Source organism: Canis aureus, chromosome 16 (genome assembly GCF_053574225.1).
Source record: "Canis aureus isolate CA01 chromosome 16, VMU_Caureus_v.1.0, whole genome shotgun sequence".
Classification (NCBI taxonomy): Eukaryota; Metazoa; Chordata; class Mammalia; order Carnivora; family Canidae; genus Canis; species Canis aureus.
In genome coordinates this window covers 28479581-28493722 of record NC_135626.1, presented here as the reverse complement: position 1 = coordinate 28493722, position 14142 = coordinate 28479581, and the positions used below count along the sequence as shown (strand labels likewise).

Genomic DNA, 14142 nt, shown 5'->3' with positions numbered 1-14142 from the left:
GGCTCTTCAGCCCCATATACGCAGCAATTGGAGGCGCGGGCTCCAAAGGGGGGGAAGCCCCTAGGACTTCGAGCGTCCCTCCCCCCTGGTAGTTCGTCCCTAGCCAGCTAAACCCTCGCACTCCTGCTACAATACGCGTCTACCTCTGAGCGGCAAGGAATCCCACTGGGGTGCAGCCTCAGATCCTCCCAGCTGAGGGAAACACTTCCCACGCGTAGAGATGTCATGACTGGCTTATTCCTGGGCGAAGGGCTGAGCTTTCTCATCCTCCCTTTAACTCCAGATAGGATATGAAATCTTACCCGAACATCCCTCTCTCCCGCCAAAAAAAATTCAAAAATAAAAACGAGTGAGAAAGTATAGACAAATCATTTTAGTGCTTCAGTACAGTTTGCTTCCTCACCCCACAAGACAAAAATTGAACTTGTGGTTGGACGGGCATCAGATGTCACTGAGGTGACCCGGCCTCTGTTTGCAGTTCCACGTCTTCCGTGTAGGCGTCACTGCTACTGGAACTTTGTATGATGATGTCCTGAACGTTTGCTATCCTTTCCTCACAGAGAGGTAGCTACTGGGAATATCAGAGACAAGCTATTATTAAAGAAGTGTCTCCAGTCCAAGAAGTCTCCTGTGGCGGGAAATGAGGGGGCAGGCTATATCAGTGATATTTTTATAAACTCTGGCTTAAAAAAAAATTCCTCAGATGGTCACATTATTTCAAGGCTTCAACATCTTTCATAACCAACTGTCTCTTATCTAATACACTCCATTTACTCCTCTCCAGACACATTCTAATCAAGGTCACCATCTTGAACTTCCCCTAAACTTACACAATAGAAATAATATGGTTGTAGAATTCTATTCGTAAAAGAAACTAAAGAGAGTAATTTGACAGTCTGTTTCCCTTCCATCCACTACACATGTATAACCCCTCCCACTGTTTCCTTCCCTCAGTCACCAGAATGAAGGGGCTGGAAACGTTCGTTGGTCTGGTTCCTTTTAGAGTCGATTCCCTATTGGACATCGCTTCAAGGCCTTGGGGATGAATGAGAAGTTCTGCAGTATGGATCAGTAGCAGAAGCAGGTAGCACATCAAGGACCAGGTCAGCCTAAGACAGGAGGGGACAGAAAATGATGAACAGTTTCTCACACATCCCTCAGCTAAGCTGCTACAGTGGCTCCTAGGTCTCCTATAAAAATGTCCATTGCTCTTCTGGGGAGGAAAAAAAAAGTTTCAGGAAGCCTAGGTTTATATGCACATGCAAGATAAGGAGTGAACTAAGATGTAAATCTAAGGAATTAACTAGGTAAACTAAAGCCCTTCTGTTCTGACCTTAGATACTGCCTGTTCTTTCATTTTCATTCAGTGTATCCAAGTTTCTGCTTCTGGTGCACACATTCCCTTCAAGGTCTATATAATTCATCTCTACTAAGTTCTCTTCCTCCCCAGTTTAGCCTCTCCTCCTTTGCAGCCTTTCAAACTGTGTTGAAAATGAGGCTTGAGGATAATGAAACTAGTAGTTAGGAAGACCATTATCCTAATGATAAAATTGCTGGACTCTCTTGAACTTCTTATTCCAGGATCTAGAAAACCTTCTCCAGCAATCTTTCTCACAGCATCTCTGGAGAGGGGTTTTCCCATTGAACAGGAAGTAGAGGTCAAGTGAAAACAGTCCTGTTCTCATTACTAAAGAACTGGGATATCACTTTTCTTGAGGAAAATGGCTAATTTTATCTTCATCCATGAGAGGAAACCAGAATTCCTGATTGTTCTCCAAACTCTCCCTTAAAAAGAAAATTTAATAGCTTTTTAATTTCAGATGAAATTTTATATCTCATGGTATTTTCCAAAGGGAAAATTTGGATCCAAAAGTTTGGAGCAATTACTCAAAAACAATTAGCTCCAAATGTTTTGAGGAATTTAATGAAACCAGTAAGATCAAAGACTCCATCCTTAGTAGGGGGATTTCTACCCTTAGGACAGACAATATCCTTAACTACAAACAACAGCCCCTCCTCAAGCCAGCTTCCATAGCTATACTGGGGCATAGTCAAAAGATTGGGGATATCTAAACACAGTAAATTCATTCTTTGTATCGTAAACAACTTCTTTCAATGGGTGAGTCAATGGTGTTACTCTTTGGTATGATAACTGAAAATTTGGTGTCTAAGCAAAAAAAAAAAAAAAAAAAAAAAGTGTGCCTACATTCACCCAAATAAAACTTGATCCCCTACCCATCTTGCTCCCCCCTTTCCCTTGCTTGGGAAAGATTCCTCTTTCCCACCTCAGCCCCAGCTTGTATAACCTGTTACTTAACCTTTCAGGGCCTCATTTCCTCATCTGGAAAATGAGGACAAAATAAGTACCTATCTATCTTACAGAGGGGTGACTTGTGAATTAAATGAGTAATATATGTAAAATGCTTAGAACATTTCCTGTAATATAATGAGTGCTAAGCAAATATTTTTATTGGTGCTATTTAGTGGTTTTAGATTAATTTTGGGGCTGGGAATTGTGCATAACTGAGCCACTTAATTACTCCTCTTTCAAAGTAACAATTTTTTCACCATGCCTCAAAATTCCCCCCGCCCCTTTTAAAGATTTAGTTTTAGAGCGAGTGCACGCAGGGGATCACTCAATGGGAGGAGTGGGAGAATCCTGATCATACTCCCTGCTGAGCAGGTATCCCAGGACCCCAAGAGACCATTTCTCTAGCAGAAACCAAGAGTCAAACAACTGAAGGAGCCACAGAGGCATCCTCCTGTCTTCCAAAGAGCCCTAAGTAAGTGACCAAAAGGCTAATGACACAAGACAAAGGAAGATGCCTATTAAGATCAGTTTTTCTAGAGGTGCCTGCTGGCTCAGTACAAGGAGCATGCATGTAATTCTTAATCTTGGGGTTGTGAGTTCAAGCCCCACATTGTTTGTAGAAATTACTTTAAAAATGATCAGCTCTTCAAAGGCAACTTTTAGCAAAAATTAAAAAGCAACAGGATATTTCCTTCCAGTTTTGGAGAGGATTTTAAAATCTGTGAGTACAATAGGATTATAAATTAGATTTAGAATCCTAAGAATAGAAAATGTCACTGCTGTTGTCAATTACCTATCCCCAAATAAGACTGCTCAACAAATTGAAAACCAATCAAATTCAAAACTTTCCACAGGGAAGATCTACTTCAAAGAAGTAAAAAGAGGCTGCAAATCTGCCAAGTTAGTGGACTAATTCTTCATGCAAAAAAACTAGAACTGACAGTGAACAAAACTACTAGTAAAAACCAAAAATGCAATATTTGCAAATACCAAAAAAAAAAAAAAACAAACCTGACCAGAGAGAAATGTTACTGTTACTAGCCTCAATGCAATCGAGGACCAGAGGAGGAAAGGAAGCACGTTTTACCAAGGGGAACATCCCCCCTACTCCCCAAATCAAAACAACACCCAGCAAAGCTTCTGGGAGGAAAGCAGAAGTAATCTCCCCACCCCCTTGCAGTCCACTCCAACTTCATAACCACACTAAGGGCTTAAGCCAATTGCCTGTGGCCCATGTGGTCAGAAGTTGGGTTTGTGTTTCAATTCTACCACCTAAAATGTCATCACTAGTTATTTCTGCTTTAACTGGTAAGGTGAGGAAGGGGAAACAATGGAGAATTTTTTTCCTGAATACCTATTTAAGTTCCTTGACATCTGGATAGTCACAGAAAACAAAAGTACAGGAAGCAAATCTACCAATTTCCATGGTAGACATTTAGTTCAACTGGCAGTTGAGGGTTCTAAAACACTATTGTTTCTTTCTTCTTCTTTCCTTTTTTGTTTTTTGTAGTTTTAAGTAGGCTCCATGTTGAGGGTGGAGCCCAACACAGGGTTTGAACTCCCCATACTGAGATCAAGACATGAGCTGATATCAAGAGTTGGATGCTCAACCAACTAGGCCACCCAGCACCCCTAAAACATTTTTTCTAAGAAGGGTCATATTACTCAAGGTAAAGATTAAACCAAGTCCAAGTCCAAAGCCATGGAAACACATTTCTTACTTTAATTTTAGGAAGAAGTTACCAGAAATCAATGCTAAGCCTATCAGTTCCATCCACAAAGCATTTGAGTAGAAATACTAACTTCCATTGTACAACTCCTGAATGACTGACAGAAGACATCTAACAAATAGAAAGCAAAAAAGCATAGGACACAAGAAGGAAAGAAACTAAGACAGGTCAAAAATACACCACGTAAGAAATTCAATACAACTGGAAAACACACTCTCAGGCACCAACATTTCTCTTTTGGCCACCTGTTCCTCCCTGCCCTCAAATGCCCCAAGCTCAGGGTAATGGCTAAGCTCGAAAAAAAGTTGATACCTAACAAGTCACACAAACTTGGTGGGCCTGAACCAATAAAAGCTTAGCTCAGTTACATCATGCTAATGTTCAAAAAACATAAATTCTTACATGAATAGTTATTCTGGTATAGAGGTAAACCTCTTTTTCAGTGGCCTTAGCCTCCACCCCAAACACATTCCACTAGATTAAAGAAGAATGTAGTAACACCAAATAGCACTGTGCTACCCATCTGCATTATCAGAAAAACTATTCATTTGCAAAGAAAGATTATTACTTATTAGTGCCTGTCCAAATGTGAAGAGTAGGGGCAGAGGAAAAACATAAATTAAGTAAATATTCTTTACCCAAATCCCAATAGATATATCTCTTTAGTAATTTCTTCACAACAGATTGAAGGATTGTCTAGAGTTCAGGGATGATTTCATTTCTCAAAATCTCCAAAGAGTTAGCATATTAGTACATGTGGATTTTATGGTTTCCCGCTTTCTAAGTCCTTCCTCTCCCTTTCATGGGCCTAGAAATAAGAAAAAACCTCATCGGGTCAATCTGATGTTCTACTGAGGATTCCTTCATTCCTGTTAAGAGGAGAGGAATAACAAAACAGGTGTTGAGGAATTGATGCATTATGTTCCCTGTGGAGTGAAGTGAGCAGTGGTGACCGAAGATACTGATACAGCATCACAAGACTAGCTAGACTAAGCTTGAGAGGCTGCTCTGTTCTAGAAAGCAATGCCAAAAGATGGCAACACAAGGCCAGGACAGCATAAAATCTGTCTAAGGCTCCAGGGGAGGGAATTCACTCCTTTAAAGATGTTTCTCAGAGACCTGAGAAGTCTCTGAACTCAACACTGCGTAAAGTCCAGTCATTGGGTCCAGACATAAAAGCAGGTGCAGGAACCTGGCAAGCTGTTTGTTAAAGCTCAACGTAGGGACTGAACTGGACTCAGCATTTACCCCTTAAGCTGTGAATAGAACATCAAGCTTACCAGCTATCCACAAACACTACTGGAAACGTTGCACCCTTGACTGCCTGAGCAGCAGCAGCAAGTTCCTTGCTAGAATTGAAGAATGAAGACCAGAAATGCTAGAGGATAGTGCCTTTTAGATTTTGACTCCATGAAGGGATTTACTATGGTAAACAGGGAAGATGGGTCAGATTCAGAGAATCTAGATCTTTCTTCTGAATTAACTTTAGTCTTTTTAACAAAACATTATAAGGCTCTCAACTAGTTGACACAGACCTTACATAAGTAGCCCTCCCTCAGATTCCAGCTGTTTCCTCTTATTTTTCCAGCTTCCTCTCCCCACTACACCTTTCCTTTCACTTTCCATCCCAGCATTCAGGATTTTATACTTAGGAGAGCAGAAGGCAAGTAGTCAATCCAAGCCAGTGAAAATGCTTCCTGAGTATCAGGTATAAGGTAATCCCAGAAGCAGGCATTCTGAAGGTTAGGATACACATTGTTTCTGCCTTTTAGATAGGAAAGACATAATATACTATTTATATATGGAAGAGCATCTTCAGGCCAATGTACTAAAACTAGACTCATAATATGGGGACGAAAAAAAAATCCCTTAGTGATGCTTTGCAGGGACATTGGAACTGATAACCTTTATTCCTTACAGTAATTAATCCAGTCTCCAGTGTACATAGTACACTCAGCAAAACTCATAAACCCTGAGGAAGCCCCTATATGTTTGATAGATTTAATTTAGCTCAGATAGTTAATCACTTAAGCAAAGCAGATGGAAGGGTCTAAGTTGGCACTATAATAATCTGGGATTAGCCCTCTCACTAGAGATAACTGAAAAGGGTGCTAGACTACTAGAGGTAGGGTTAGGATTTATTCCAGTGATTTCCTGAAAACCACAGGAATTTTGAGAGGTAAACACATCTGAGTAGGCAGGGAGCAGAAAGGGGAAAGGGCACCACCAAGCCTACATCTCAAATCAGTAACATTTAATTTAGTAATCTATCCTGGTGGCTCTAAGAGCCCTGGTGAACACCCAGTCTTAGACATTGCATGGGTAAAGTTAAATTCAGGCTATGCTAATTCTAACCCAGAATGACATATTTCAGATTACAAAGGCCAGCCAGGACACCCCAGGGACTACTTCCTCAGTTCATAATGGATTCTAATCAGCTTAAAGACAAGGACCTCCCTATGCCTAATGTAGACTCTCTTCCTTAGAGAAATGGCTGTGTATGACTGTCCCATAACTACCATGGAGGCTTTGCTATCTTAGTATACAAGTATTTACTGAGCACCTATTATATGCCTGGAACTGTACTAGTCACCAGGATACTTTTAAGGATCTCTTCCAGTAATGAAATTAAAGCTTGAGAAGTATTATAGACTAGACATTTGTACAAAGTGCTTAAAGAGCACTGGAAGAAAACAAAATTAAAGGATATTTGTGCTCTTTAATACTAAATAGGAGACCTCACCTTGTTAGTTCTCATGTAAGTGAGGCTTTGACACCAAAGATAAACTGTAAAGTGGGAAGTCACCACACAGTGTCTTTTAAAACTCATCTACCTAGAGTGGGAAGTAAAGCAATTCAATCTTTCTGTCCTGGATCTGTTTTATTGATATAAATTTGTGTACGTGTAAACTCGGCTACCAAAACAAATGCATACATATGTGGACATTTACCCATTTATGGGGTCTTTTCTATACTACTGTTCTTTGTGGGACTCTTGCCTAGTTAAAAATTGCTAGCCAAGCCCTGCTGTCCTGCGAGGCCAGCCTGACTAGCAAGAGGTTAAAAGAGGGCAAGGGCAACTCTGATGCTGGCTTGGCACTGTATACTAGAAAGTCAGCAAGCTAAACACCCCCACTTTCTTATTGCTGAGTTCTGGGCTACCACCACAGAAACGAAATGAACTCGGGCTTCAAAACAGCCATCAGCAGCAACATGTTAACAACTTGGATCAAAGACAGCACAATGGGACACCCTGGTGGCATCAGGTGGATATTACAGGTGATGTTCACTTGAATCAAAGACTTAACCTACCCCTAAAACCGCCCTACTGGAAAAGGCAGGCTGGCTTTTAAAAAGTGGTAGTAAAATAAGTCTGTCACAAAACAAGGATTCAAGTTCTGGGCCTGTTACTTTCACCTCTTTGAGCCTGTTTCCTCAAACTGCAAAATGAAGCTAAAATCACTGGAGATTAAAATGAGTGAAAGTACCTTATGGAACAATTAGCTACTACTTTCCTTGAGAATAAGGTATATGCCTTAATGCTCTTGCATTTTTTTTCCTTCAAACTTTCCATTAAAAAAAGGTAGCAAGGACATGAATCCTTGAAGTCACTACTTTGGAAATAAGCCCAATGATTGGAGGACCATACTACTTATCTCAGCTATGCAATGCACCTACCTAGGATTTCATGAACATATTCATAAACATTAAGGTGTGCATTAGCATACCACATATCTCAGAATAAGTGTCCAAAAAGTTAACTGTGCTTGCTCTCAAAGAGTTTATCAGGTACCCCGGGGAAGCAAAACACATACGCATGAAACAACTAGACTGAAAGCAACATACAAGCGCATACATTATGCATAACACTATATAAACACGAAGAAAAGCAAAGCAGAAATATAGTGCAATTACTCCAAGAGTATTTAAGTCTTTAGCTGATCATGAAAGGGTGGAAGAACTAGAGTCAAAAGAAATGGGGATGCTTATAGGGTATGTGTGTGTGGGGAGAGGTTTGCGGAGTCTCCTGGCTTTGAGACACTTAGTACTAGTCAAGAGTCCTGGAGTCACGTTGATTCCCTAACCAAGGAAATGTACTATAAATCTTATATAAATCTTCACCTTATGCCTTAACGGATAATAAAGAATTCTCACTGAGGTATGGCGATTAAGTTTGTAAGTAATTTAAAGCATGTTAAGAATCATGCTTAATGATATAAAAAGGAGACTTAGGAGAAAGAGGGAACTTCTCTTAAGACAACAGGATCAATTCTTGATCTATACCGTAACTGTGCGCAGCTTGCAAAAAACCAACTTTCTCCTTGACTTTCCAAGACTGATCTTTGGGATATTTACTTTTCCTGTTATACGTGGCTTAGGCTAGCATTTATTCATTTGAGAGGAAAAAAAAATGTGACCAGGGGAGGAACAGACAGGGAAAGGGAGGGGGAAAAGAATCCCAATCAGACTGTGCTGAGCACTGAACCCCACCTCACAGCCCAGAGTTCATGACCGGAGATAAAACAGAGTCCCATGCTCAACTGAGCCACCTACGTGCCCTTAAGCAAGCACTTCAATTTGAGTTTCCTAGCTTCACATCTAAGAAGGAATTATTTGATACAGTACTAAAATTAGAATTTTCTCCAACAATCCACCTGGTTAGCCAAGTTTGTGAAACAGGCTTCTAGTGGGTTGCTTTTAAGGAGTAAGTTCTTTCCACCTCTTATCATTTAGCCAACTGTTAGCACTGCATGTGGCTGCATGGTATAGAAATGCTACAGAAACCTCAATGGGTAGGAAAAATTAACACAAAACCTTCAACAGTAACAATAGTTTGTGAAATTAAATGCACCACAGAGAACTACTATATGGGCTTAGAAGTTTACTTTTTAGTTTCAGGAATTATGTTTAACTGAGAATGACGATTTGAAGCTTTAGTGATTAAGTGGGAAGAGGAAGGAGAAATGTCTACAAACACACAGAAGCAAATAGAAGCATTGTATTTACCAGACCAACCAGAGTAAGGGAAGATGTGATTGAGAATAGTGGTACATTGGGAAAATAGACTATAACCCACTGTTGATTTGTATTAGGGCAGTTAACATGTTTTAGGAAGATCAGACTTGATGGCCAGGATATAGACTGGAGTCAGTGAAACCAGCAAAACACTTTTAGTAATGAATCTGGATGTACAGGTAAGGATGCTGCTATGCCAAATGGAGATGGAACACAAAACTAAACAGCATTTTGATGTGGCAATTAAACAAAACTCTTAGTTTTGTGGTGGTACTGTGGCTAAGACCTGGTTATAAAGAAAGTCATAGAACTCAATTATCACCTTGGTACAAGTTTACTATCTAGTTTTAGAGGACAAAGGAACCATTTTTAGTTTTCTTTGTTGTAGTGTGCTTGCTGTACTGCTAATCAACATTTTAGGTCTTAAAATGTGGATGTCACTCTTGACACACTTTTGTAATTCAAATTTCTTAAAAAAAAAAAAAAAGTCTCCAAAAATAACTAGAAACACTCCAGGAGGTCACAGAATGGAAAATGATATTTTAATGTTACATACAAATATTTAGCTTCTACTACTACACAGTGAATATCAATTAATGATTTATTTCCAACTTAGACACAAAAGAAACTTAGACCTCTATTTACTGGTTACTTATTCAAGATATTCAGTACGGGAAAGAATTCAAATTTCTAGGTTTCTCTTCCAAAGCAATTGATTAATTATCTTGAATGTCTATTCAGTGCATAGCTATTTTGTGCTATGTACCTGGAAGGGGGAGGAAGAAAGGTTATGACCTGTTAGAAAAGACAGATACATAAACAACTCACTGATAATCAAGGCAGAATGGCAAAAGTTTTAAAATACAGTAGAAATACTCTGTGGGAACAGAGGAAGAACCAATAGTGCTTACTCTTTTTGAAGTGGGTGCTTTCAGCGACTATCGTGCCAGACATTATCTTGGTGCCTCAGAAAATAAAAATTAATGAAGCAAGAAAGTTGAAGTAGATGAATGGATAAGTGCAAGCAAGCTAAGTGACAAGGCTATGCCAGAGTAAAATGCACAAGGTCTGTGTCCACACACCAAAGAATGATTCTGTCTCTATCATGGGTATTAAATTTCCAGGAGGTGATTTTGAGGTACTATCCAAAAGTTTCAGTTCCACCTCTCTAAACAAACAGATACAAGGCATTACAGGAGGAAGGAATAGGAGGACCAAATGCAAGAGAAATGCTGGAGAATGCCAAGTCCTGGGATATGGAGTATATCAGGGGAGGCTAGCTAGAGAGGAAACTTCGGAGGTAGTAGGTTGGGAGCTAGGTTACCAAGGGCCTCAGGTGCCGTATTTCTAAGAGTAATTTCCAAGTTTCAAATAACTCTAGTAGAAAGTGACAGGATACATTTTTCATTAAAAAAAAAAAAAAAAAGCCCTAGCAATAGTAACTGGTGGGCTGTTGGGGCTTGGAGTGAAGATACTGAGTTTTTGACCACACTTGGCATTCACAGGCCATACAGTAGACGGTTTAAGTCAAATTTCTACAAGCCACTTTAGGGGCAGAAGAGATTCAGCCCAGGACTTCAAAGTTGTATTTCAAGGCTGTTGGTGGTCTTTTGTGACTGATGCAGCAATCTGTTCCTGTTTTAAACCTTAATCATTGCTGCAACTTGAAAGCTTATCCCAAATTTTATATGTTAAGGCTTCCCTAACAGCACCTCAGGACACAATTCTGCATGCCTCTGGCACTTTACAATCTCCAAATTTTAGCCTTTCTCTTTTACAAAGGGAATTCTGGATTTTCAATTGTACGATTTTGGTTTTAGAGTATCTCTTCATAAGTTAAATTGGGACCTCCTAGGTCCTAACATTCCTAGGATTAAGGACAGGCAATAACCAAACCTAGAGCATTCTCAATCCAACTTGCACCAAGCCTGCTAATCAGCAATCACCTTCTGCAGCCTCACTTGCCACAGAAAATGTTAAGCAGGCAGACAAGTTTTACTGTGTAAACTTCATTTTCTTCTCTCCTGGAAAAATACTTTTATTTGCTTAGTATCTTATTCTTCAAAGCAGACAAGTTTCTAACAATGTTTTAAGAAGGGTGCTCCCATACCATTTTCTTGACTAAGATCAAGTGGGCCTAAGAAATGTTAAGAGTATTTTCAGTGAATTTAGAGATAAGTTTGTGTCCTTTACATTTTTTGCAATGTTAGGTTATAGGGAAGGAGATAACAGGAATGACAGATGCTAAAGTGTTAATTCCCCCCAAATTTTCAGCTGTCTTAATATAAAATGGCATTAAGTAAACATGACAAGAGAACCATGTATATGGACTTTCTGATCATGATACTCTATGCCTAGTTAAGCAAAGCCTAGAAATAAAAAATATAGTAAGTCAACTTGACAAATAAGCAGGGTTTTAAGACGGTAACTAATACCAAGTCTTTTCGTAATGCTGAGAAATAAGATTCCAGAAATCTTTTCATGCCATAAAAACAAATGACAAAGATCTCTGAAAGCATATTTGTTTTTCCTAGTAGGAGACCAATTTTATGCCTAGATTACTTTTTGCAGCACATCCTGTACCCAATTATTACACTTCTAGCCTTACTGATCCATACCTGTAAGTGTACAAGGCAGGCAGAAAAACAAGCAGATTCACATCTTCAGCATTTTCTAATTTCCTGAACCTAGACATATTTTTCTTTAGAGGGTCCAGTACTAATAACACTCTGTTCAAGACCTAAATGGATCCTTACTCAACAGATAAGGCAGAGGTAAAGTTACAGGAAGAAAACTCACCCACCGCAAACACCCCACCTAACTTTGGAGTTGATAGGGAGGATTAAGAGTTGGTTTCCAGGGCAGCCCCGGTGGCGCAGCGGTTTAGTGCCACCTACAGCCCAGGGTGTGATCCTGGAGACCCGGGATGAGTCCCATGTCAAGCTCCCTGCATGGAGCCTGCGTCTCTGCCTCTCTCTCTTTGAGTAAATAAATAAATCTTAAAAAAAAAAAAAAAAAAAGGAGTTGGTTTCCACTTCGCTAGAGCTGTTTTACAGTAGGGATACTTTCCTGGTTGATTTTGTACAATAACTCCCTCTAGTGGCTACACAGTTTTCCCTAGCATTTACTTAACAATGGAGTGCAATAGAACATGGTAAAAAAAACTTACTAGACATTTGGCAACCCTTTTAAATTGTTTTGTTCATACTGAATGTGTATAGCATTCTAGAGAGGCTCTCAATTTCTGCTATTTTCACACTGATAGTTCTTATCAATAGTTGATAGGTAACAGTCACCCAGGATCTGCCGAACTCAAGACCAGAGGTATTTTCATCTGTCTGTTGTTTTGTACATCCATCTAAAACAGCAACTCTTTAAGCAATGGCATGCATGTATTTTCTCTCTCCAATAGCCCAGCTGAAGAACTTATTACTGTGAGATTATTTATAACTAAATTAACTTCTACATGACAAAGACTAATTTATTCAATTTCTTTTGGGGGGGTACTACGAAGCACCAGATAATTTTTTTAATAGAAAAATTCCTTGATCCCTACAAAAATCACCACCACCTTCACATATAGCTTTTGAAGTTATCAAGAAGCATCCCCAAAGTCCTCAATCACAGGAATAAGTGCTCGTCTAACTGTAACTCATTGGGCCTCTACTTAAAGCAAATTTTTGCCAGGACTATTTATATTCAATAAACAATCAAAATTATAATCTCATCACTTCATGCCAATCCCAGCTTTTCCTATAGGATCATAGTGATCAATATTCCTGCAAAGTACTGGAAAAAAAAAATTACCTCAAAGAAGTGAATATACCACTACATACACTAGGATGGCAGAGTAATTTCCTCCAGTGGAGTACAACTGTGAGTCTACTATAGCAACAGAATATAAAGAAATGTGGGTCATACCTTTTTTCTCGTGGCTGCTTCAGTCTAAAAAAGTCGGGGAACTCAGATCTCCATTAATAAAGGATCCACATTTAACAGGTTTGTTTTTATTCACACGCCCAAAATTACACAGAAGCTTTAGCTCTATATTCTATTAGAGTTCTATAATCTCTTATCCAAACTCAAGGGACCAGGCATATTTGTAATTGAGCCATTCACTTTATAAAGTATGGTAGAGTCCATATCATGTAACAGCCCCAGCAAAGCCTATGCCAACAGTGTAATGAAGCCTCAGTATTTCCGCTAAGACCATGTAGTCCCCATAAGTACAAAACAAAGGCATCGATTCTGGTCAGGTTTCACATTTAACGTTTTCAGAATTTTTTGGATAAGAGATTGTGAACCTGTTTTCTGCCTCTGTACTCTTCATACTGGGATGGAACTAAATGAAACCACAGGATGGTTATGTTACAACAAAACGTCAGTCTAATAGTTTCTTTAATACTTTATGGTAAATACATACATAAAAGTTATTTAAATTGTAATTGCGGTACAACTTCATTATACAAAATAAAAAGACACATCTAAGAAATTCATCTACATAGACAATGTGAAGGAAAAAAACCACACCAGTCGTAATGAGCCAGAAGTTTCAAAGATAAAACTAAGAAAGCTGAAATTCTAGAATCATATTGAACTTAAGGACTACAATAAATGGACATGGGAGCACTCAAGATTTATGTGGGTATAAAACTTAGGGGAAAAACTTTTTAAACGAAGAAAATGTTCATACAGTCCTTGAAAAAAATTACTAAACCAATTTTAAAAATAAAATTCAGGTCCCAAAAAACTAGGAATCAGAAAATGGGTTTCTTACCTTTTGCTTCCAGAAGGATGTGGGCTGAACAGCAAGGTGTGTTATTCAATCTGATGTTAATGAAAAATAATTGCTTCTTAAGTTTTTCCTTGGTTAGAAAATAACAAACTAATTACAGGCTCCCTACGCTATTCTAAAGGAACATAAATAGGGAGAAAAGGGGAACAATTCAGGGCCACCTTTAGTTCCAAAACTGACGTTCTTTAAATAGCTGTCAAAATGGATAGAAGATTAAGGTTCTTTTCCTAAGACTGAAAAACAAAGTCTGCATCTTCCCTCAGAGGTTTTAGCTGCCTGGTCTGGTACCC

At 39.1% G+C, this 14142-nt stretch overlaps 1 protein-coding gene across 2 annotated transcripts in view; it reads right to left on the bottom strand.

Annotated features, from left to right (window-relative positions):
* Nucleotides 1–358: 358 nt before the first annotated feature.
* The window catches only part of SRSF1 (serine and arginine rich splicing factor 1), an 18986-nt gene continuing 5202 nt past the window's right edge, over nucleotides 359–14142 (bottom strand). Inside the window, exons 6-7 of one of the 2 annotated variants that reach the window (XR_013354325.1) lie at nucleotides 13835–13884; nucleotides 359–1109 (exon numbers count right to left, since the gene is read on the bottom strand). The gene's annotated coding sequence lies outside the window, so the exon portion shown is untranslated. Of the gene's footprint in view, nucleotides 1110–13048; nucleotides 13885–14142 lie in introns of those variants that run through there. The other variant, XR_013354326.1, reaches the window with a different exon arrangement.